At 37.7% G+C, this 25,110-nt stretch overlaps 1 pseudogene; it reads right to left on the reverse strand.

Moving 5' to 3' along the window:
* Positions 1 to 3,132: 3,132 nt before the first annotated feature.
* Positions 3,133 to 3,702, reverse strand: LOC143899240 (uncharacterized; annotated as a pseudogene).
* Positions 3,703 to 25,110: the final 21,408 nt, after the last annotated feature.

A 25,110-nucleotide genomic window follows, 5' to 3' on the forward strand; every position in this document is an offset into this window, starting at 1 on the left:
GTTTATTTACGGTACTCTATCAGAAACTCACGTTACAAAATACTTGGAATCCTAATTGTAAATATCTTATCAGCTATATATCAGTTTCTATCGTTTTTAATATAATTAGTGAATCATTTATTTACGGTATTTTATCAGAAACTCACGTTGCAAAATACTTGGGATTCTATCGGAAATTTCTTATTACCTTTATATCGGTCTCAATCAGTTTTTAACATAATTGAAGTTTCGTTTGTTTATTTCGTTTATTCACGATACTCTATAAGAAATTCTCGATACAATACACATGGGCTTGCATCCTAAATTTCTTATTAGTGGTGCATTGGTTTCTATAATTTTTAATGGTATTAAAGTAGCTATAATTGTCTTTTTAATATGGTTAATAGTGAACCGTTTATTTACGATGCCCTGTCAGAAAAAAATTGGAAAAATTTGAACGTTCTCAGCTATATATCAGTCAGAACATCTTTAGATGTTTGCTACTCTGCATGCCACCGGATTATAACCGTGTAAAAGAAAAATAAACCGTATCAGAGATCTTTCTATGATAAAGAAAGAACTGCATTTTTTTTTTTTGAAATAATTAAGCTTCCACTTTTGCGACAACAGCACCAGGAAGCCAAGGGCCGAAATTTTCACGGTTATTAAAGAAATAAAAACAACATTTACATTAGAAACGTCTTATTTAAAATTGCACTAAAATACAAATAAAATATTTTATTATTTTAATTTTAATAACAAATCACACACACATAAAAATATTATACTTCGACGAACTTTGTTTTCGAAGATGATAAGTTGTATGTCGGAAAATCCTGATAAGAAACGATAGATGTGTCGGTTCGGTTAAGTCGTATAAATATCGACGAGATGTCTATCGTTTTAACCTTATAAAAACATATGCAAAGTAGAAGGTTTTCAAACAATTCAATTTATATCATTAATATACGATAGAAAACAAACCGATTTGCTGCCGTACAGAAAGTGATAAGTTGTATGTCGGAAAATCCTGATAAGAAACGATAGATGTATCGGTTCGGTTAAATCGTATAAATATCGACGAGATGTCTATCGTTTTAACTTTATACAAACATATACAAAGTAGAAGGTTTTCAAATAATTCAATTTATATCATTAATATACGATAGAAAACGAACCGATTTGCTGCCATAAAAAAGATGATAAGTTGTATGTCAGAAAATCCTGATAAGAAACGATAGATGTATCGGTTCGGTTAAGTCATATAAATATCGATAAGATGTCTATCATTTTATTCTTATATATCCGTATTAATGCATACGGTAAAATTATTACCATAAATAACGATACATATTATATCGTGTATATACGATTGATTCAGATGGGCAATAATTGTACATATAGAAAACGATTCATAACTATAAAATTTGTATAGTTATTTTCTTATTCGGACCTAAAACGATAGAAATTGATTCGATTCGATTAATGTTTTATCTGTCTTCTAAATATGCAACGATAAAGCCGATAAGATACGATTAAAAACGATACAGATATAGCCGTTTTTAATTGTTTTCTATCGGATATGGTTACCAGGGAAAACAGTCGGAGAAAAAGAGCCCGAAGAAAGAGGTTAAGGCTGACTGGAGGAGATGGTAAAGGCAAGGAGATGGCACAGGAGGCGAGAAGGAAATAAGGCGGATGCACAACGCGCGCGTCGCATCGTGTAGCGGCGGGTAAACGGAGTGATCGAGGGATCGAAGATCGAAGTAGCGAAGTAAGGAATCGAGAGAGCGAGGTGAGCAGAAAGGAAAGTAAGTAGTGATTTTAGGGAAGGTGAGTGCACGTGGCGGTGGTAAAAACGAGCAGTGGAACAAAAGAGAACAGAAAGAAAGCGGTGTTGGTCGAAAGAATTGTCTTCGGAGGTTTTAAAGATTCCGAAAGAGGAAAGGAAAGGAAGATGGACGGAAAAGTCGAATGTAGAGGAACACTAACAATCGACAGGGAAGTGATAGAGACGATAGTGGAAGAGCGAGCAGCAAAAATAACGAAGGAGCTTAAAAAGAAAATAGAAAAACTGAAAAGGAGGATGCACAGAATGGAGCAAAGCTCAGATAAAAGAAAGAGGGACGAGAGTGAGGAGAGAGGGGATATCGCGTACAAGAAGAATGGTGGTATGAAGATGATGAATAGAACAATGAAGAAAAAAGAAGGAAGAACATAATAATCAGGGTAGAGAGAGAGAGAGAGATGGGGAGGAGGTAACTAAAATTGGAAAAAGGTGAAGCAGTTATTTACAGAAGGATTGAAAGTGGAGATGGAAATGAGGGAAGTGAACGTGATAGGACTGAGAGGAGAATGGTTAACTTTGCTGGTAAGGATGGGAAGCGAGGAGGATAAAAAAAAGGTACTTGAAGCAAGAAGAAAAGAAGGAAGTAGAATAAAGGTAAAAATGGACGAAGACAAGTCAATTGAGAAAAGAATAAAAGAAGGAAAAGAAAGGGAAAAGAGATGGGAAAAAAGAGAGGAAGAAATTAGGAGAGAAGGGAGGTCGGCAGAGGAGGAAATTACGCAGAAGATGGAGGAGAATCTCCTGATGAATTCGGACGAGGACGAAAAGGACAAAGGGGAAGGACCAGCGGGAAGACACTGGAAGGGGTAGGGAGGGTGTATAAGCAAACTTGTAAAGGGTTGGGAACGTCCCTGTAAAACGCCACGTGTATATGTGTGTATATATGTAATAAAGGAAGAAGAGTGGGAAAAATGTAAAGATGTAAAGTTTTTGTAAAAGTTTGGGAACGTTCTTCAAAAACGCCCTTTAAGGCCCATTTGGGGCAAATAAAGTATCATTCGTAGCCGTAATTATTGTCGAAACAATAAGATATATAAAAAATGTTGTAAGTAAAATTTTCTATAGTTTTCTATATGCTAATTGTATATATGTATATAATATATATTTAGGTTTTCTAAAAATGTAATAATTTTTAAAATACTCCCAGCCTTGTTATTATTTTTTTGACATTTACGTTTTCTATAAATAAAGATTATAGACAATTTTATTCAAAATTCATTCACTTCTAATAAAATTATTTTATAAAATTAAATCTTTAAGAAATGAGCAAAAAAATCACTATATATCTATGTTGCAGCGCTACACTTTGTATTTTTCACTCATTATACACATTACAATAATGATATTCGACGAAAACATGTTTCAAACATAATGAATTTTTGCACCAAGAACATCTTACTGCAGCTATATTATTACAACCTTCGATATCACATGTTGTTGAACTATCATACAAACTAAATTGTACTGGATTTTTAAATTCTTCTGGTCTTTCGCGTTCGCATAACCACTTTTAAATCACAAATATTTAAATAAGTTGTGATATCGTGGGGATGACAATTGATTATGTATCAGATATTGCAATTTTATTATATTATTTTGTTCATGCAAATTTATATTACTTTTGAATAGTAAAACAGGATCTGAATACCTTTTAGCAAAATTTTTCCAAATTCTAAATCCATCAACATCTAATGGTTGTATTTTTTCCTGTAGTGCCTTTCGGTATTACCATAGTAGTAATAGATTTTCTTGGATGTGTTAAATCCGAAATGACATTAGGGCAATGCCCAGTCCAGGAATCGATAAGAAGAACGTTACTAGAACCAATGTTTAGAAAATCAGCTCCTTCTAACCACATTTTAAAAAATGATCTGTAAGAGTAAGAAATATATACATATATATATATATATATATATATATATATATATATATATGTTAATTTAATAGCTCTTTTATAACTCTTATTAGATTGTTAAATAAAATATAAAATAGTTATAAACGGAAGTATATACCTGATGTCAGTTTACTTTGATGCTTTTACAATAACATTTGTTTTAAACAAGTTTTCTTCTACTCTTGGTCCAAATCTACCAGTAACTTCTTTTAATACAATAAATAAAGGTGACAGCAATTTGCCATTAAAGGATATTATTGGTTGTACCGTGTATGAATGGGTTGTTGACGATACAGATTGCACGACACGTTCTACTGTCTTTACTCCTTGGTTATCCAATGACCTTCCAGAATAAATTTCCAATTGGAAACCATTTTGATCTGAATTATAAATATTTTCAGATCCAAACTGTTCAATAAGAGGTTTTATTGTTTCCAGAAAATCATTAGCTGTTTTTGGCAAATCAACAGAATCTTCTGTTAAGGCAGGATTGTATGAGCGGGCTGAGGAATAGAGTCGTTTCGGTTTATTATAAACGTGTTCTCTTTATTGTAATATATAATAAACTGTACGGCGCGTGCTCTCCTCTCGACATGAGACTTGAGACTAGAGAGGGGAAGAGCCGCCTCGCATGGTTGCCATTTAAAGTCGCTTCGGGGCACGAGAGCTGCCGAAGTTACCCGAGTCGCGCTCGACTCGTTTTACTGGACAGTCACATAGAATATAACAGAAGAAAATATGTGTCTGTACACTCGCCAACATAAACGCGCTAAACTTAATTATTCTTAACATCTTCCAATGTTTTTCTAGTGACACACTTCGTAACTTTTCTTGAAACAATTCGGTGAGACTTCTTGAATCTTGCTATCTCCAACTGGGAGATGCTTTAAATATAAGATTTAAATTTCCTATTTCTGTTTGAGCTTGTAAAGCCCATCTTTTTAAATCAATATCATGAACCATAAATCCTGATTCAACAGCTGCAGTAAATTTATCATGTGTAACTTGAGAGATGTAAGATAATTTATCTGTACGACTTCCACCTGATTCTATTTCTGTTCTTCCCATTGCCTTAACTGGCGTTCAGATGAAACTTTTTTAAAATAGTATTGCACTAATTTTAGAGAACGATTCTTTTTTTGCCGTCATTTCTTGCATTAGTGTCCCAATTTCGCCAATACTTAACAGCTCGTCTTTTATAAAAACTGTCAAAATTTTCATTATTATTTGAACATTGAGGATGAGAATTTAAATTATCTTTACTCCATGCTTCGTCGCCATCTTCAATTATTTCAAAAATATGTCATTTATAAGGTTCTTGATAACCAAGATATTTTTCTTCTGTTACTTTCAACCCATTATAATGAAAAATGCCATCCAACAATAATTTTTGTATGTTTTTTTTAAATTCTACTTCTGCTTCAGTTACTGGCGTTTCTGTTACATATATTGAATTTATTGACACCAATAAAAGTCTAACAACATTAAGCGGATTGATAATCATTTCCAAATATAATAATTAAACTTTGTTTTCTATTATAATATATAAAAACAGTTTAACACATTGCACAGATATGATTATAACAATAAGACTGTACTGACTGTGAATATAAGACTGCTACATGAAACTATTTATACTGTCCACTTATTTTGAATGTACACGTAAACTTATATTTTATCTTATCATACGGTATATAATTCTTTTTAAAAATATTATACTTATCTCGAAAGTACATTGAATTGCCAAAAAATGTCATTTTTCAAAAATGTGTGATGTCACGATTCTGATATGAGAAAAGTGTGATATGTCACGATTCTGATAAGAGATATCTCATAATTGAAGATGACGAAGAAGCACGGAGTGATAGATAATTTAAATTATCATCCTCAACGTTCAAATAATAATGCAGATAAAACAACCTGACTTCTCGAAGCGCGGATTTAGCTCGCGGCGGGCCTGGGTTCGAAGGAGGTGCGGAGAAGCAGACGGGTGGCGAGGTTAGCGAAATGAAGGCGTGTCCCGGTTAACAGACAATAGTAACGTTTATTCTTTCACAATATACACTCGCGACATTTGCAAGGGGTCGATACGCGTGTACCGTTTAGGCTGGGTTCGCTCGCGTGTGTCCGCGCGGTTTTCGACGGTTGGGCGTGCGTGTGCGGCGTCGTTGGTTCGGCCGCGGGTGGCGCGGGGAAACCCGCGGTAGGTGCGGGGCGGAGCCGGCGCTTTTCGTTCGTCGCGTGGGCCGGATCGCGTGGTGGTAGGTATCGGTCCGGGTGGTGCCGGTTTCCCGGTCGGCGTGGCCCGGGGCGCGGAAAAATGGCGCGAGGCGCGGCGGCGATGTGGATCGCAAAGCGTGGGTAACGCGGTTGAAGCGGGTCGCCGGCCGAGACACACTCGGCGAAGACAGAGAATGCCGGAGGCGCTCTATCCTCTTGTCCGGACAAGCTTCGGGTGATTCGGATAACTGCGCAAAGCTGGTCGTTTAGCCGAGACACACTCGGCGAAGACAGAGAATGCCAGAGGCGCTCTACCTTCCGTTTGGACTGGCTTAGTGCAAGAATCCAGGGGGCTTTAGATAATAGAGAGCAGCTGGTCCTTTGCCGAGACACACTCGGCGAAGACAGAGAATGCCAGAGGCGCTCTACCTTACGTTCGGACTGGCTTAGGGCAGGAATTCAGGATCGGTGTTGTCGGAAAGACGGGTGATCGGGAATCGCGTTCTGTGCCAGCGACGCCGGGCTTATACATATACGCGTCGCGGCGGCGTCGCTGCGGCGTCGCGGCGTGGTGGGGATAGCGACGGCGATCGCGAGCGCCGGGACGGTGCGGCGGAACGATCGGTGGTTACGGCGTCCCGACGCTGCGATCGCGTTCGGCGGTGTTCGGCCGCCTTCGGCACCGCTCGGCGCGGTGAGGCGGTTGCCGCGTTAAGTCCGTTCGCGGACTTCCTAATATTACATGTTCAAACAATTGAAAATATGGGCACACCGTGTCCGGTCTTCACCCCGCGGGTGGTCGGCGGGGTGGCTTCGGCGAGGTGTTTACGCCGGAACGATGCATGTTCGGGGGTGCATCGTTACACAGATTTTGACAGTTCTTATAAAAGACGAGCTGTTGAGTATTGGCGAAATTGGGGCACTAATGAAAGAAATGACGGCGAGAAAAAGAATCGTTCTCTAATAGTAATACAAAATAAATTAGAAATTTCATCTGAACGTCAGTTAAAGCGATGGGAAGAACGATTACAACGAGGCAGAAGTCGTATTGAGGGGATTTTAAAAATTATTACATTTTTAGAAAACCTAAATATATAGATAGATAGATATATACAATTATAAAGCATATAGAAAACTATAAAAATTTTACTTACAACATTTTTTATATATCTTATTGTTTCGACAATAATTACTTACGCACATAGTACGGATGAGCATGGATAGCGTATATACGGAGGCGTTTGTAATTAATTCTTGAAAATGGTTTATTGTAACATAACTTTGTCATATATGGTTGAATTCGTAAAAAAATAACTTCTTATTTAATAATAAAAAATTTTTAAAATTTAAAAAAATGTATTGGTGTGTGGCGGAGGTATATATTTAAATAAAAGAAATAAAAAATTTATTTTGTCATTATTTTAAAGTACTTTTGAAGCCATTTAATTTCTATTTTGGAAAAGTTTTCTATTTCTTATAGTTTCGGAGATATTCGGCCCGAAAGAGAAAAACCAATTTTTTTGAAGGTGTGTTTCACTCCCTAAAAATGAATTAGGGCCCCTATAGAAAAATACGTGGTTGTTGGATTTTTGTGTTTAATAACGTACTGTCACGACTTTTTGCACTCCCGGACCGCTCCGGGACGTGAGCCAGATCAAAAGGACTTATATAGGAGAGCGGGATGGTTGGCCTCTCCAGTGATTTCCTCGCACCTCCGATACTCCACGAAATGTTCCGAATGTTAGACGCGTACCTTCGCGTCCACGAAATCGCGAAAACCTAAACGAGACGCAAGACGAAGTGTGGAGGTGCGTGGAATCGGCTAGCTTGACCTAATCACGGGCGGGGTTAATGAAGGGCGGCGCGATACTCGGCGGGGTGACACGTTAATTGCATACTCAGTCAGATAATAAAGAATATAACATTTATTGAGTACTGGTTGTCGGGAAAATAACAACGTTTGTCCATCCGGCTTCGATCAACACACACACACACACACACACACACACACACACACACACACACACACACACACACACACACACACACACACACACACACACACACAAGATAATTTCGATAAATAAATTAAGAATAGCCGGTGGCGGGGTGTCGAGATTCATTTAACAGAACTAATATTACTGCGGACGCGAAACACCCACGGAGTATTAATTGGGTCTCTAATAAACCCGCTGAAGGTTCTATTCTCAAACGATTAATAATATGATATGAATAATATGAATAATAATAAGACGCTTAATATCACTCACGAGAGTGAAGTTCAACACAAAATGTCGCGAAATAATGGTGCGTCACGCTTGGATTGCGTGGAAACCACGTCCGGGACCGTACGAAAACTCTGTCGCAATGGTATCTTAACTTAACGCGAGATATTCGACTCGGGCGCAACGGGGGGCGCCGAGTCATTCAACCAAGCAAGTCGCGATATCGCTAATAATGTTGGGCGCCAGGTGTGGAGAAGGCCACACCACCGTTGACTCGAAGTGCGTATCTAATATCCACGGAACGCCAGGAAGAACTACGCAATTAACACCTAAACGCACGAAACGTGTGAACGCCGGGAATTTCTTAGCGCGAGTATAGGACTCAACGCAAGTAATACCGGACGCGAAGTTTCTCAACGCGAGAGCACAATTGTCAACCCGTAATAGCGAGATCCGAACACAAATCGATACGCTAGCACCGACGCTCGAACACCAGAATTTCCCGACGCGAAGAAACGGAACGCAATTGACGAACTACCGGCCCATATGCGGCCGTACACCCGGGTCGCGAGGACAACGCAATATACTCGCGATATCGAACGCATCAACGCCTATCGCGATCTCCAGGGATTCGCCACAACGCTTGTACCACGGTTCCGCGGCCACGATACTATCCCGAGGCCCTTCGCTTTCGTTATCGATCGCGAAATTACACTCAGTCTTAACGTACGTGATCCCGAGCGAGAGCGTGTACCGGAGGGCGGTGTCGTGGCTTTACATATCGCGATTTACGGGCAACCTCACCGGGAATACGCCTCCTCCTGGGCTCCTCGCCGTCGCCTTCCACCACGATCCTCGATCCTCCAGACAAGTATCGAAATACCCGACTCGGGGTGGCTATCGCGTATCTTACGAAACGTATCTCGCCGACGGACGACCAGAGAGTGAAAACGCTAGACCCGCTCGATTGCGGAATCGATACGGTACCCCTTCCTGAGGGGCGCGCGAGCCAATCGGGCGCGAGCTTGCAAGCCCGCGGTGTCCCGGCGCAGTGCTGTCGATACGAGATCCTTCGGGGGCGTGCAGCGGTCCCTCGGCGGCGTGCGACTCCTCAATTCGGTCCTTAGCAGCGGACGGAATTCGGTCCTCGCCGGTGTGCCTCCGGTTTGACCCTGGGGCGGTGATCAGTCACCCCGTAGGTCGATGTTTTGTAGAGACCATTTGTTGAAGCCGGGTGTTCACCCATGCGCTTGGGGCCCCGCTATCGGCGGCCTCGTCCGTCGCTGCCGCACGTGCCGCCCGCCTGCCGCACTGCTCTCGTCAGCCCGCGATCTCTGCTGCTTTCGCGTTTGCCACCCCTCCCGGGTCATCGATCGTCCTTGATTTCCCTCGCCAAGTACTCTCTCGAAGGTTTGCCGTAGTGTGGGTGAGGTGCCGCGCGTATTACATTGCAAAAAAAAGAACGTCATCAGAACGTGGAAACGCAATTAATTACGACTTCTGGAGATCTCGCCGTTGCCTCCCTGGTCCGTCCCTGGGCGCGAAATTCCGCGTCTTGTGACGGCGGCGGGGCGCCGCGACGAGGCGGCGAGCCGCAACGTCACAGTACTTAAAGGAAATTCAAATCGGAGCCGGACAGTTGTTGTAGTTCCCTTAGTACTAATGTTTAAATTTTAATGTTTAAATTTTGAAGTCTAGCAACGCCAAGTTTTTTTTACAAAAAAATGTATTTATTTTATTTTAATTATATATTTTTACTTTGTACTGTTACTTCTTTAATTCTTTGTGTTTAAAATAATTCTGTCTTGAGGGGGGGGGGTGTAAGGCCTCGGTTGCGAGTTGGTCAATGGTTCGAAGGACCAAAGGAGGTGTGTTGCGTCTCCTCAATGCGAATGAACCGAAATAAACGAACGCGACTCACCTTTCGGTCGGCCGTCGTCTCCTGGAGGGATTCGTCCGTCCTTAGCAGGCGCAAGCAGCAAGCGGGCTAGACAGAGCAAGTATAGGCAGGCAGAAGCAAGCATAGCAAGCAGGCAGGCAGCAAGCAGAACAAGCAGGTGGAGCGGCAAGGCAGCAAGGCAGGCAAGATCGCACTCTCGGAGGACCAAGCACTATTCAGCCTTTTGTAGGTTCAAACGTGCTCGTGTGGATGTGCACGCCGAGACCGTTTTGCGATGAGTGCCTTTCGATGGCGTGACGATAAGTGAGTTCGCGGTCCTGTAATGTGCCGCAAGCGAGCAATTTGTTCTTCCTCTTATGACGGGTGCCCTCGAAGGGTGTGCGAGGGCAACACCGCTTGGTGAGTCGCGAAAATATCGATACCGATCCGAGCGATCTGCCGACGTTTCGTGCGAGTCACCGAAAATATGGTAATGTACCAATAATACTAATACTAACGAAGGTAACTAATATTAACACTAATACTAATAATGACGAAACTATTTACAAAGGCGAGCGCCAAACAGATTCTTTGTAATATTAAAAATTTGTTAAGGAGAATTAAGAAGCTATTACCACTTGAGTTGGAATAGGAAGACTCTTATTGAATAGGAACACAAATATATCACTTGGGTTTTATTTTTTAAAAGTAGTTGCACAACCAATTACTTAAAAAAATAATATACATATTCTCTTAGCAATTTCGCAATTTAATTTAAAAATTTTACATTTTTTTTTTTTTAAATACGTGTCACTTGAGTTGAGTTAGGTAAAATAATTTTGTGAAGAAGAAATAAAGCTACCACTTAGGTTGGATTTTTGAATTTACAAAATACATTGCGTGTACTTGGCGCCTTTTTTTTTACTTTTTTTGAAAAAGATAATTTTGTTCTGATATTACGGATTTTGTAGTGTTAAGCAAGAATCGGCAAAAAATTTCATTTTTTACTTTTTTATTATTCATGAAATTAGAAATAACAACAAATTAAATTTTTATTGAATTAGCAAATTAGTAATTAGTTACAAAAAATTATTATTTACATAAAAATTAATAATATTTAGGTAAAAGTGAATTATAGATTACTTAAAGAATTGGTAAGTTGTCAGAGAAAAATTTCTAGTTCGTAAAAGTTAACATTTAGGTAAAAATGAATTACTATTTAGTTGAAAATTAATATATGTATATATATATATAATTAGTAGGAAAATAATTACTAATTTTTTCAATAATAAATAAATAGTCTTAGGTAAATTACTTATATTTTAAAAATTATTAATTTGTTGAATATAAATAATTTAAGTATTGCAGTTAAATGTGGTTTAAAAAAGGTAATTATATATGAAGGAGAGGGGCTTTCTCACTGATTTGGCTAAAACTTCACAATTTTGTGTATTTTAGTGCGTGAAACATGAATCTATAAGTTAAAATTGTCGCTCTCAATTAGGAAAAAAGTTATTAAGTACTTAAATTGATAGCTGTGCAGTTAGAATGTCTGTCATACCAACATGATGTAGACGTACATGATCATGCGTAGTGACGTAAAAGTGCATGAAATTATAGTAATAATACAGTATAACGACAACCCGTTCTATAATAGACTGGCGCCTTACTTTAATTATGTGCTATTATTTGACTTTGTATGAAAAAAAGCCATAATTCCTTTAAGAAAAAATATGTAATTTGCAACATGCATCTGCATACATTTTCTTAAAAGCAACTATGTCTTCTTTTCATACTAATTGATTTGTCTCATTATTCTGTGCATAAAAGTATTAAGGTAACATTACCGAAAACTTAATGTTTTACAAGATATTTTGTATTTTATGTCTAAATACTAGAACTTTTAAGCCTAATAATTCCAAAAGTTCCTAATGAAAAAATACTTTATTATAGTGTTTTGAAAAGCTCTCAAAATTAACTACAAGAATATGCATTGAAAAATAGAGTTTTTTATTTAAGAAATTAAAAGTGACCTTCACGTGATCTTCAAACGCCTATCCAAGGTTAAACTAATGACACCATCTTATGTGTCCCTCGAAACCGTATAAATTTTGTCTGAAACATTTTTGCTGAAAATGCTTCGTTGAAGAATTATCGAGGTGCGTTTTTTAAAATGGGACACTCTGTATATATTATATTTTTTATATGTCGTACATATCATATTGTTTGTTGTTGTGGTGAGTTGGCTGGTACAACCTTGACGAAAATTCGCGTACCAAGACGAAAGGATTTTTAAATAACAGCTCCGATTTGAATTGCACACATGTATCGTTTTATTGGTAATCTGGTCGAGCGAAGCGAGCGGTATCACACTTGCACTGTCTTAATTCGTGTGGCTGGATGGACTTCGTTGTGTCACGCTCTGACATGTTATAGTTCGTCCGTTTTTTGGTCAATGCATTTAAGAAATTTACCAGGGATTTGGACAAGTCGTGTAAAGGATATTATTATTATTAATATTTATTATTCGGGACCAAAAAGATATCTGAGTTTATACGTATGGTAACGAAGATCAGCTTATTTATTTATTTGGTTATAATTAGGATAATCAACGTCGAAATTGACAGGAATAGGTTTAAAGGGGGGTGCGTTTTCTAGTTGTTGCAATTGTTGGAGGAAAGGGAGAGGATTTTGATTAGAAATGACTGCTTGCTTGATCTGGAATCTGATTCGTTTAATACGATCGCGCCTACCTCCTTTCTTCGTCATTCAGCCGCGTTCACTGAAATGAATTTTAAGCTCGCCACACTCTTCGGCAGCGCTCAAAACCAATCCGCCACACCCTCTGCTCGCCACACTCTTCGTCAGCGCTCAGATCGTTAGCGTAGAGGTCAAATTCACTTTCGGGAATTTGTCGAAATTATTGTCTTTTTCTGGAAACCAATTCCGTAATCGCCACGCTTTCGGCAGCGAAAGTACTGGATCGCCACACTCTTCGTCAGCGCCCCAGCACAGATCGCCACGTTTTGTCGGCGGAAATTGCGAGTCGGAATCCCAGAAGTCACAGTGATTATTACGACCCCCAAGAATCAACCCCGTAATCGCCACGCTTTCGGCAGCGAAAGTATTGGATCGCCACACTCTTCGTCAGCGCCCCAGCACAAATCGCCACGCTTTGTCAGCGACAACTGCGAGTCAAATCTTAGAAGTGATCGATTTATTGATTAAAAATACGAAATATTATAAGATTCCAGATTTTTAACTTGTTCCTTTTTAAACTTATCTTACCTTTATTCTAGAAATCTCAATACAACTTGTGCGTGAAGCGTGGTCTTATAAGGTATGAGAGTGTAGGGACTAAGTCCCAGAATTGAGCGCGAATGCTTGAACTTAGCGTATAGCGGAACGTAGGAAATCGAATAAGGTTAGGAGAGAGTCTGAGAATTACGTCTAGTCAAGACCAAAGTTAAAACTTATCTGCTTTCCGCGGCGTTTTTCCGCCCTATGTATACCCGAAAAAGATCGGAATCTCCCGCGCGAGATTCCCGCCTTTTTCCTACGCGTCTTAAGGGGGAAGGTATTCTAAAAGCTTTTAGAACATTCTAGAAGCGTAGTTTTGAGCTCATCTGGCCCCCAGCCCTTCAACGGACTCCGATAAGATAATCTAAACATTTACACTAACCCTGGCCGTTTCCTCGGAATTCCGAGCCTAGCGTGCGTCGTCTAAACGTTCAAGACTTATAACGTGCGTCGTCGGAAATATAAAATTTCTGTACGTAACACCTTCTCCCTTAAGTCATACGTGGTACGTTATGTTGCCACGTATGAATATAAAATAGTATAATGTACTTATGCTACGCTTTGGATTAATTTCGCTCGCATTAATATTTCGCGCTTATTTTTATTGTCTTATTTTACGATAGACGGTAGTAGAAGTTTGAATTTGTGCATGACAATGCAATAATAATATATAAGAAAACGTGTATAAGGCAACTAATTGTTCGTTTATGTTGTATAACGCGTCGCCGTTTATTAGGTATCGGGTATCGGTTCGAGGCTTATTTTATGTTATATATATTTCTTTAAAGAAAGGGTAATTGTGCGCTTATAATTCAGAAGAAGCTTGTATAAGTACCACATATTTGACCGAACAATGATACAGAAGAAGAGTAATAATAATAATAAGAAAAAATTACATATATGTGTGGACTAAAAAAAAATTTATAGAAAAAGAAAAAGGAAAATTATGTATATATAAAGTATATGAAAGTACAACCTAAACACACAAAAAAATAAGTAAAAAAAATTTATTACTAATTAAGTCCACTTCGATTAATCCTGCGGTTGCATTGCCAAAAATTAAGAACGCTCCCCAGATTTTCCTCCAGGCGTTCTCTGTGATTTTCTGCAAGGAGTCCTCATCCAAGAGGTAAGAGAGTAATATTCCTTGTGTTATAATCGGTTCCCCCTTTACGCCTCGTGCTACGGTGTTCAGTATTCCGCCTTTTCGGCGGGAAACATTATGTGATCCCTCAGTTTTTCGAGGTCCTGATTGGTGTAAATGCCGCTCGCAGCCAGGGATCCTGGATCGCTGTAGTGCCAGGTAGGCTTGGTCATCGGTTCCATTATCATGGGCGCTTTGCTGTATTCTACGTTCGGTGTAATGCGGTACCATCCGTCGTTTAGCTGGTACATTGTAGGAAGTATCCTGCTGCACGAGATTTGCATTCCTGTTCTAAAGAGTATGTGCGTTCGGGGCGTCAAGAAATATGTTTCGTTTCCCTTCGATACAGGCAATTGTTGGTAACATTCTCTGGTTTGGCGTATTTTTACTTCCACTGGGGTGCATTTCGTTATGTGCACTACTTCTCCAGAAATCACGGCCATATATCTTGGGCCTTTCATGATTTGGTACGCGAAGTCGTCGGGAGCATGCATGGCAAGGCTAAGCGCGTTTTTCATCACATGCCGTTCCAAATTGCAGCGTTGTTTTAATACGTCTGTGTATAAACGATTCATTTGTGTGCGAATGTGTCGTTTTACATAAACAAATTTTGAATTTACGTAGGCAAAAATATCTATGTTTTCAATAGCTAACGGTCTTTTACGTGCAAAAGAATCTCCTTTATTTGTATCTAAAATTACAAGTTTTGGGTGTTCTGTTTTAATTAGGGTGTAACCGCAAAGAATCTCTTCGCCGATTCGCGTAAGTGCGAATGTGACATCTTGTGTCGACAAGGAATATAGTATTTGTAGTTTATCATTCGTTTCGCTAACCATTTTATTTGCCTTTCCTTCATACAATACGTCGTAATGACTGAATTTGCAATAATCATTAGGTATAGTTTCCCAATAAGTATATCTTCCTTCAATATCTATACAATTATCGTCTACATATTGACAAATAATTCCCGTTCTTAGATGGATTTGATTCGTTTCAATACTAATTACTGCTTGATGAGTACTTAAGCTAACTGTTACTATTCCTTGTACAACCACATCTTGCCACGTACCATAAGAATCCGAATATTCTACTCCTGAACATTTTCCATCTGTCGATGCAGACCCCGCAAAAGTGATGGGTCGCGATGTCGTCTGATTTACTTTTAATTCGTGGATTACCTTATTTACGCTTAGGCTTAATATGCCCGTTCTGTGCATATTTTTACATTGATCTAACGTTGTGTCGACTATATATTCTGCATGCGCATTACTTACAGTTGCTACATGAGAATGCATTCCGCAATAGTGAATCGTTCGTGAAATAGAAACTTTACATTGAATTACATTGGTTGAATCGTATTTTGACAATTGCAATAAATGAATGCGGTTCCATTAGTGGTATATTGCATTTTCTTATATCTAATAGTGATACGGTCGTTATATTAGAGTTCGTTGTTCCACAATCATATCCGAGTATTCCGAAGGTTTCTCGTACGGAGAGAATTTCGATGACAATTAGGCAAATTAGTGCTTGCATCTGTTTTAAATACAATATAAAAAATATCATTAGTAAATCTGAGATTGAAAATGTTTCGCGGTACATGTTTAATCTCTTAATGTTTCGTTTTACGAATTTTGTTAGCATGAACAATTCTTAGTTTTCCTTTGACAAAAACTTTGACATTACCGTTAGGTAAAATGTCTGTTATAATATGTGGCCCTGAATATTGATCGCCTAATTTTCCTTTCTTTGGCTCACTTAAAAGAAAAACTTGATCATTTACTTGAAATGCTTGAGGATTTATTTTTCTATCATAATAATATTTAGACTTTATTTTTGATGCGATTAGACATTCCCGAGCTAATTCTTGTAATTCGTGAATATTTGTCATTAATTGATATAAATAATCATCGTATGTTTTTTCTTTTGTTTCGTCTGTTATTTCGCTGGATGGTTGTCTGGCTAATTTTCCAAATACCAACTCGTATGGAGTATATCCAGTTGATTCGTGAGTACTTGTATTATATGAAAAAGCTGCAAATTCTAATAATTCGTCCCATTCTGTAAATTTATTTACATATTGTTTCAAATATTCGACTAATACTAGATGCGATCGTTCTAAAGCTCCATTAGCTTGTGGATAAAAAGCTGTAGTTCTATATTGTTTAATTTTAAATTGTTTAGCAAATCTTTTTATTATATTACTCATAAAATTCGTTCCTTGATCGGTTAATATTACTTTAGGTGCTCCAAATGTGCAAATAAAATATTTTAGTAATGCATCAGCAACTTGAATAGCGGTTATTGATCTCAAAGGGATGGCAAGGGAAAATTTTGTAAGGTGGTCTTGAATTGTCAAAATATAGGAGTTTCCTTTTGTGGTTTCAGGTAATGGTCCTACTATATCCATTGATATTTTTTCAAAGGAAGAAAAAGGTGTGTCGGTGATTAGCATAGGCTGTTTTGTTTTTACTCTAACCAATTTCTTAGTCTGACATTGTAGGCATTGATTAATATAATTTCGGATATCAGTTTTAATATTATTCCAATAAAAATTTTGTCGGACTTGATTGTAAGTTTTAGTTACTCCTTTATGTCCACCGATTTTTGATGAATGAGCTTCTTCTATAATATCTTTATGTTTTTCAATTTCCGGAATTGTGACTAATCCATGACAAATTATTAATTTAGTTGAAGTTCCAATAATTGATTCCCAAATGTGACTTAAGACTTCTTCCCATTGAATACCACCAAATTCTTTAGTTTTTGCTATATTTATTATTTCAATCGATTTCTCTTTTATTATTTCCCGTAACTTAATTGCAAATAACAATTAAAGTAATTTAAATCGACTTGACTGGCAATATATATAACGTCTTTCCGATATGAACATTGAAAAACTGTGAGCCAACTTGGTTTGTCGGATTCACACAGCACTTTTTTCAGATCGATATCGAGACATTATTAATTTTGACCATGGTTTTGGTCAGTTGATGTAATTTCTAAATTAAATAGTTTTTAATTTTATTGCGAAAAATATTACCCCAGCCAGGGTTTGAACCTGGAACCTCCCGTATACCGTGCGGGTGTCGTGCTAATTCGACCACTGGGGCTGTGGTAATATTTATCGCGATAACAACTGTAAGATGGAGCACCGATTACTAGGTCGACGGTGTATAATAAACAGAATAATAAGTTTCTTTTGCCAGTATATAGAATAACAATTAAAGTAATTTAAATCGACCTGACTGGCAAGATATATAACGTCTTTCCGATATGAACATTGAAACATTGGTCGATTTAAATTACTTTAATTGTTATTCTATATACTGGCGAAAGAATTTTATTATTCTGTTATTTGCAAATCTCTGTAGTGATTCTCTAGTCATTTTTCTTTAATATTCTCTCTTTACATATTAAGATTAAATGAATTCTATTTCCCCTATTAACAATTTCGATGTTTCCTACTTTACTTTCTTTAATTTTTGGTATCAAATTTTGTTTTTGAAGTTGTTTTAATCCTTCGTCACAAGGTTTACCGTCTGTGGTTAAAAAATATAAATAATTTTCTTTTCGCATAAAAATTTGATCGCGACTATTTATTATACTATGTTTCTGTCCACGTGTTATTATTTGTCTTTCAATTTCGGGTGTCGGGTCATCCGTGTCTAATTCATTGTAAGTTGCATCAACGTCTTTGTCGCTATTGTTTCCTTCTTCGTCTTCGTTTTCTTCTCCAGAGTCGTCATCGTCAGTAATCTGGTCATTGTTTTCGTTGTCTTCGGCTATTGGGATTGAATCTTCACAATTTTCTTCATGCAGAGTTTCGTTTTGATTAATTTCATCGTCTTCATAGTCTTCTGCTAAATTATTTATTATTTGTAAAAGATTAGGTGGTATACTTATTGGTGAAGTGGATAAATCTTCATCAAAGTGACTGTCGCTGCTTCCTAATAATAATGGCTTTATTTCATCTTCATCTTCTCCTTCAGATAATGTATTTTCATTGTCATCTTCAGTTTCAGATAATTCTGGTAAAGTGTTAGCATTATTACTATCATTCATTCGATTCATTGGTTCGTTATGTATTTCTTCGTGAACTTCTTCTTAGTCGTACACTCTTGACAGAGTGGTCGTGGTTATGAACTTTTTACATCATTCATAACTCTCGTGGGAATATAAATAGTGTGGTGGTTTCCCGTTGCCTTCCACACCGCTGTACAGAAGCCGTCCTATTGGATAGCGCCTTCTGCTTTTTCCTGAGGTACTTCATAGCGGTCGACGGCTATGAGTGAACCAACTGCTTAACGTCTCTTTCCGAAAGACGGAGCCCAGTTTTCCCATCTAGAGGTTACCTCTATCCGTCAGATGGGGGTGCGGTATTTTTGCTGAGAAATTCTCAGTGGCCCAGTGGGATTCGAACCCGGTTCTCCGGATTACGAATCTGGCGCTCTACCCACTAGACCAGCCGCACCTGCGTGAATTACATGCTCGTAAAATGGTAATTCCTCCAGTTCTTTCTTAGTAAATGGTACGCTTTCTCCTGAAGTTTCCATATGGCGCGTTCGCATCTCCGCAGCCATTGGCTCTGGCTCTTCTCTCATTGTTCCTCTTCTTGGTGAAGCAGGTATAGGTTTCGGTTTAGCGTTTCTCTGTCTCGCTTCATCGTCCTTCGGACATTCTTCGATTTTGTCGTACGAGGGATGTATTGGATATATACTTGTCGTAGGATTTCTTGACAAAGCATCAGCATTAGCATTAATTTTTCCTGGTTTGTAAATTATTTCGTAATTGTATTCGGCTAATTTAATTCTTCATCGCGCTAAACGTGATGTAGGGTCTTTCAATTTATGAAGCCAAGTTAATGGTTTATGATCGGTTATTAATTTAAATTTTTTAACGTAAAGATATGGTCTAAAATGTTGTACAGCGTACACTATCGCTAATAATTCCTTTTCTATCGTTGAATAATTTTTCTCGGCATCGTTTAATACTCGAGAGGCATGACTTATCGGTTGATCTTTCCCTACCTGTCCTTGACTTAAAATCGCGCCAATTGCAGTCCCAGATGCGTCAGTCGTTAAAAGAAAAGACTTAGTGAAATCGGGGTATTGTAATATCGGTTCCTGGCAAAGCGCGTTTCTTAACACATTAAAACTTTCTTGTTCTTTATTTCCCCAGTTAAAATCAATATCCTTTTTCAACAAATTAGTTAGTGGTTTAGCTATTTTTGAGAATCCTTGTATAAATCTACAATAATATCCAGCTAATCCGAGAAATTGTTTTACATTTTTCGCGTTTTTAGGTATCGGAAAATTTTGAACTGCCTCTATCTTTTTAGGATCTGGTCGAACTCCATTTTCTCCTATTATGTGCCCTAAATAATTAACTTCTTTCCTTAAAAATTTGCATTTCTCTGGTTGTAATTTTAGATTTGCTGCACGCAATCGCGCAGCTATTTTTTCAAATTTAATTGCGTGTTCTGTAAGAGAGCTTGCATACAATACTATATCGTCTAGATATACAAAAATTTCATTTCCCTGTATTCCGATTAATATTCTATCCATTAGTCTTTGGAAAGTTGCAAGTGCATTCTTTAGACCGAAAGGCATGCGATCCCACTCGTAATGTCCGTATGGTGTTGAAAAGGCCGTTTTATGACTATCGTCGGGGTGCATTTGTATCTGGTGGAAACCCGAAGCCAGGTCAAAAATCGAAAAGTATTTTGCACCGCCTAATTGATCTAATATTTCCGTTATATTCGGAAGCGGGTACGCATCACCTACTGTTTTATCATTTAGATCGCGAAAATCTAATACCATTCTCCATTGTTTATTTCCTTTCGAGTCTGGTTTTTTAGGAACTATCCACACAGGCGTATTGTATGGGGATTTTGATGGTTTAATTATATTTTGATCTAGCAATTAATTAACTTGCCTATTTATCTCCTCCTTATGGATTACTGGAAATCTATATTGTCGTGTGTGAATTGGTATTTTGTTCACCGTCGGAATTCGGTGTTTTAAAACATTCGTATGATCGATTTCTTCTCCCGATAAATCAAGAGACACGGTAGTGTCTCGCGCCAAGTACGCGCGAAGCGAGACGCACCGTGACTCTTTTACGCGAACGCATTAGTTGCGAGTATCCGAGATTTTGAGATCTCAATAACGAGTGAACGGATCAACTTCTAAGTAGGTTCGATCAATAGCTTGGGGTTTGATTTATAAATAAAAGTCTTTTTTTTTCGTTACGTGCCCTACGAGCGAAGATATTGCAATGCAAAGACCAAATGTGGAAAATTTTTTTTTAAGAAACGTCCACGTCGGACAAAAATGGCGGCTGGTGTGTCACTTTCCCATTTTTGACACGAGAGTGCACTCGTGCACTGTCGCAGTGCGTGACAGTTTTTTACAACCTAGAAAAGGATAAGTGTAAGTGTGTGATAGTCGTGACCGTTGCCGCGTCGTGACAGATAGTGAAATATATATAAGTATTGTCCGTAAAGAGCTGATGCCGAGAGATCTTTAAGAAGGAAGGTGTATCTACAAAATCGTACAAACACGTACGTATATGCTGCCTTGTAAAAGTTGTCAAACTGTATGTTTACGCGAGCGTTACTTCTGTAGTAACTTACGATAATTTATGCCGGGATTACGATGAATTTAACGTAACGGGACGCGACGGACGCGAAGTAACGTAACGTGAACTTAAGAAATTACGATCGCCGTAATTTAAAGATAACCTTAATCTTAACCTTCTATTCATACCAAGCTGTCAAATCATTTCTGAAATGCACGCTGCTTCACGTTACGGCGATCGTAATTTCTTAAGTTTACGTTACGTTACTTCGCGTCCGTCGCGTCCCGTTACGTTAAATTCATCGTAATCCCGGCATTACTCATTTACGCGGGATGAATTATCATAAGTTGCTACAGAATCTCCATTTACGTGGAGGAATTATCGTATAAGTTACTACGGAAGTAAAACGCTCGCGTAAACATAGTATACGTGACAGATAGTGTGTGTGTGTGTGTGTGTGTGTGTGTGTACTACGTTTACGCGAGTGTTACTTCTGTAGTAACTTCACTCGTTTACGCGGAGTAAATTATCGTAAGTTACTACAAAATCCCGTTTACGCGAAGGAATTATCGTAAGTTACTACAGAAGTAACGTTCGCGTAAACGTAGTGTGTGTGTGTGTGTGTGTGTGTGTGTGTGTGTGTGTGTGTGTGTGTGTGTGTGTGTGTAATTAAAATTATTTATATTTATATTATACATGTATATAATTTATTTAGTATTTATAGGATGATCTCTCTCGGCAGCAGGACGAGAAAAGCGGAAAAGCGACAACAATATTTCGACAGATTCGATAGATCGTATAGATGACATGCCCTTTTTAGAAGAGGATGCGTAACACTACAAAACGCATGATATCAATACAAAATTACCTTTTTCAAAAAAGGTAAAAAAAGGGCGCCAAGTACACGCGTGGTTGTTATCTCGAAAAAAAAACCCAAGTGGTAGTATCATTAATTTTATTCAAAAATAAATAAAATCTATTCTAACCTAGGTGGTAGTAGCTTTATTAATTTTTAAACAAAATTATTAAATTATAAAATAAAATTATTTAATTAAAATAAAATAAATAAATTTTTCTTGTAAAAAACTTGGCGCTGCTTTTTTAGAACCTTAAAAAAGCAGCGCCAAGTTTTTTACAAGAAAAATTTATTTATTTTATTTTAATTAAATATTTTTATTTTATAATTTAATAATTTTGTTTAAAAATTAATAAAGCTACTACCACCTAGGTTAGAATAGATTTTATTTATTTTTGAATAAAATTAATAATACTACCACTTGGGTTTTTTGAAAAATATCCGCATTTCTTTCTATTAGTTTCACGACATGCAATCGTTCTTCAGCATTCAAATGCGTTAATCTTAGCAATTGCATTATTTTATTTTTTCTATCATTTTGTTTCATATACAAACATGATCTCGAACTTGATTTTCTAGACTTTTTGGATTTAGGAAATGAATTAGGATTAGAATTAGAATTAGAATTGGAATTTGAATTAGAATTGGAATTAGAATTTGAATTCGAATTTGATTTAGAATTTGAATTAGAGTTAGAATTGGAGTTAGAATTCGAATTCGAGTTTGAGTTAGAATTTGAATTGGAATTGGAATTAGAATTTAAATTCGAATTTGATTTAGATTTGAATTAGAGTTAGAATTGGAGTTAAAATTCGAATTCGAGTTTGAGTTAGAATTGGAATTGGAATTGGAATTTGAGTTAGAATTAGGATTTGGATTAGGATTTAAATCTGAATTACGATTTTTATCCGTCTCAAACTCATATATTTTAATTGTAGGAATAAACACCCTTTCTTCTTCATCGTTAGTATTTATTACTTGCAGATATGCTTTCGCATCTTGTACTTTAACTAAAGCGTTTCCTAAGTAAACACCTTTCGTTACGCTTAACCGCGGTACATATCCTTCTTTCAACTCTGGATTTGCGATATTAACACGCATGTACGAAATTGCTCTCGCAGGAATAGTGAAGATTTCTTCTTTTTCTTCAAAAGGTATACTAACATTATTCCATTCTAATTGATTTTGCTCATAATTAACATTTGCTCGAAATTGTTTAAAGAAATCCGAACCCAAAATCCCATTTTGCGGAATTGGAAAATCGTTTTCGACTATATGAAAATTGACTGGACATCCTAAGATATCTACCTGTGCCAGCCCTAAGGTGGTCACATGGTGCGTCGTAATTCCACTAAGTCTTAAGATTTTATTTTTATCTACTATGGTATCGGGAGTAACGGAATTTCTTTTAATAATATTCGGCCCTGATCCACTGTCTACTAAAAATTTTAAATTTTTTGTAAAATTTGGGCCTGTTAATTTTACTGACGGAACGTCTTCTATTTGAGTTATGTTTACTGCTCGGTAACCGACTCTGGTTTCCCTGCTATTATTCGAGTGGGGCGAGTCTGCGTGTTTCCCGGGGCTGCCCCTGTCCTCGCGGGAATTCGCTCGTTTCCCTGAGGTTGTGAGTTCTGGCGGAGACCGTTATTATATGCGCGTCTACGACACTCTTCTAATGTATGACCGGGTTTCTTGCAATATATATACGTTACCGTTGCATTTTGATTGTTGAAACCTTGATTATTAAAATTTTGACTGTTTAAATTTTGGTTGTTAAAATTTCGGTTGTTAGAATTTTGATTAAAATTTTGGTTGTTGAAATTTTGATTGTTGAAATTTTGATTATTCGGATTCTGGTTGTTAAAATTTTGATTATTCGAATTCTGGTTATTAAAATTTTGATTATTTGGATTCTGGTTATTAAAATTTTGATTATTCGGATTCTGAGCACCCGAAAACAATAGCTGTCTACGGTTATTATTATTATAGTTATTGTTGCTGTTAACATTATTTCGCGAATAACCGGATCCATTTCGATTTTCATTATTTCCTCGGGGTTTATTGACCTGCCAGCATTTATCTGCTGTGTGCCCTTTTTTATGACAGTACTGACAAACGACGGTCTCGGCTTCTACACGGCACGTCGGGGCCTTCTTTTCGGCGGGCGCGCTTTCCACGAGCATAATACGTCTTATCATGTTTATTGTTTTTAACTTTTTTTCGGCTTCTATCGCGCGGCTCTCGATTTCCTCGAACGTACCTTTTTTTGATATTACAATTTCCTTATTTAATCCGCGTAAAAAACTCATTTTTAAATGTTTCTTGATTGAATTTTGGAATTCGGGGCTTAGTAATCCTGTTTCTCTTTTCTGAGCATCGAGTATATGCTTTCCTAATTCTCAGACGCGATTCGCATATGTAACTACTTTTTCGTCTTTTTTTTGGCATAAGTAAGCTAACCGTCCTTGGGCTTCATAAACTGTTTCTCTAGGACCGTATTTTGTCCTTAAGAATTCTACCAATTTTTGCATTTATTACGTACTGCGCGAACCAGGTTTATTTCTTGTGACGGTATAACCATGCTGAGTGCTTCCTCGCAACCCTCGACAAAATATACGAACGGAATATTTCCTCCATCGTAACTCGGCACGGCCTCTAAGGCATCTTTAATTGAAAAATGTAAATAGTTACCTATTGTTCCTTCGTTAATTACCATTCCTGGATTTTGTGGTCGACTAGGTGTGGTTGATTGATTTGCTATTGTCTGCTGTAATTGTTAAACCAATTGTTTGTTATGGGCCATGGACTTCTGCAGCTCGTTGATTTCCTCATTTGTGCCTGCATTTCCTCCCTCTGCTTGATCTTTATGTGGCGTGCGCGTCGTCATGATTTTTTTCTTTTTATTACTTTTCCACACAACTTTTAGTATCCCACCGCTGTCACCAAATTTATGTCACGTTCTGACTGTTATAGTTTATCCGTTTTTTGGTCAATGCATTTAAGCAATTTACCAGGGATTTGGACAAGTCGTGTGAAGGATATTATTATTAACAATAGAAGGGTATCGGCCAATAACGAGCGAAGACAAATTAGTTAGAATTATCGATTTTTCAAATGTATTGTCAACAATGTTGAAGTGACGTTTCGGCACACCGTGCCTTCTTCAGCCTCATAATATA

This window comes from Temnothorax americanus, unplaced genomic scaffold (assembly GCF_048541705.1).
Source record: "Temnothorax americanus isolate GAGA-0224 unplaced genomic scaffold, ASM4854170v1 Scaffold26, whole genome shotgun sequence".
In the NCBI taxonomy this organism is placed as follows: Eukaryota; Metazoa; Arthropoda; class Insecta; order Hymenoptera; family Formicidae; genus Temnothorax; species Temnothorax americanus.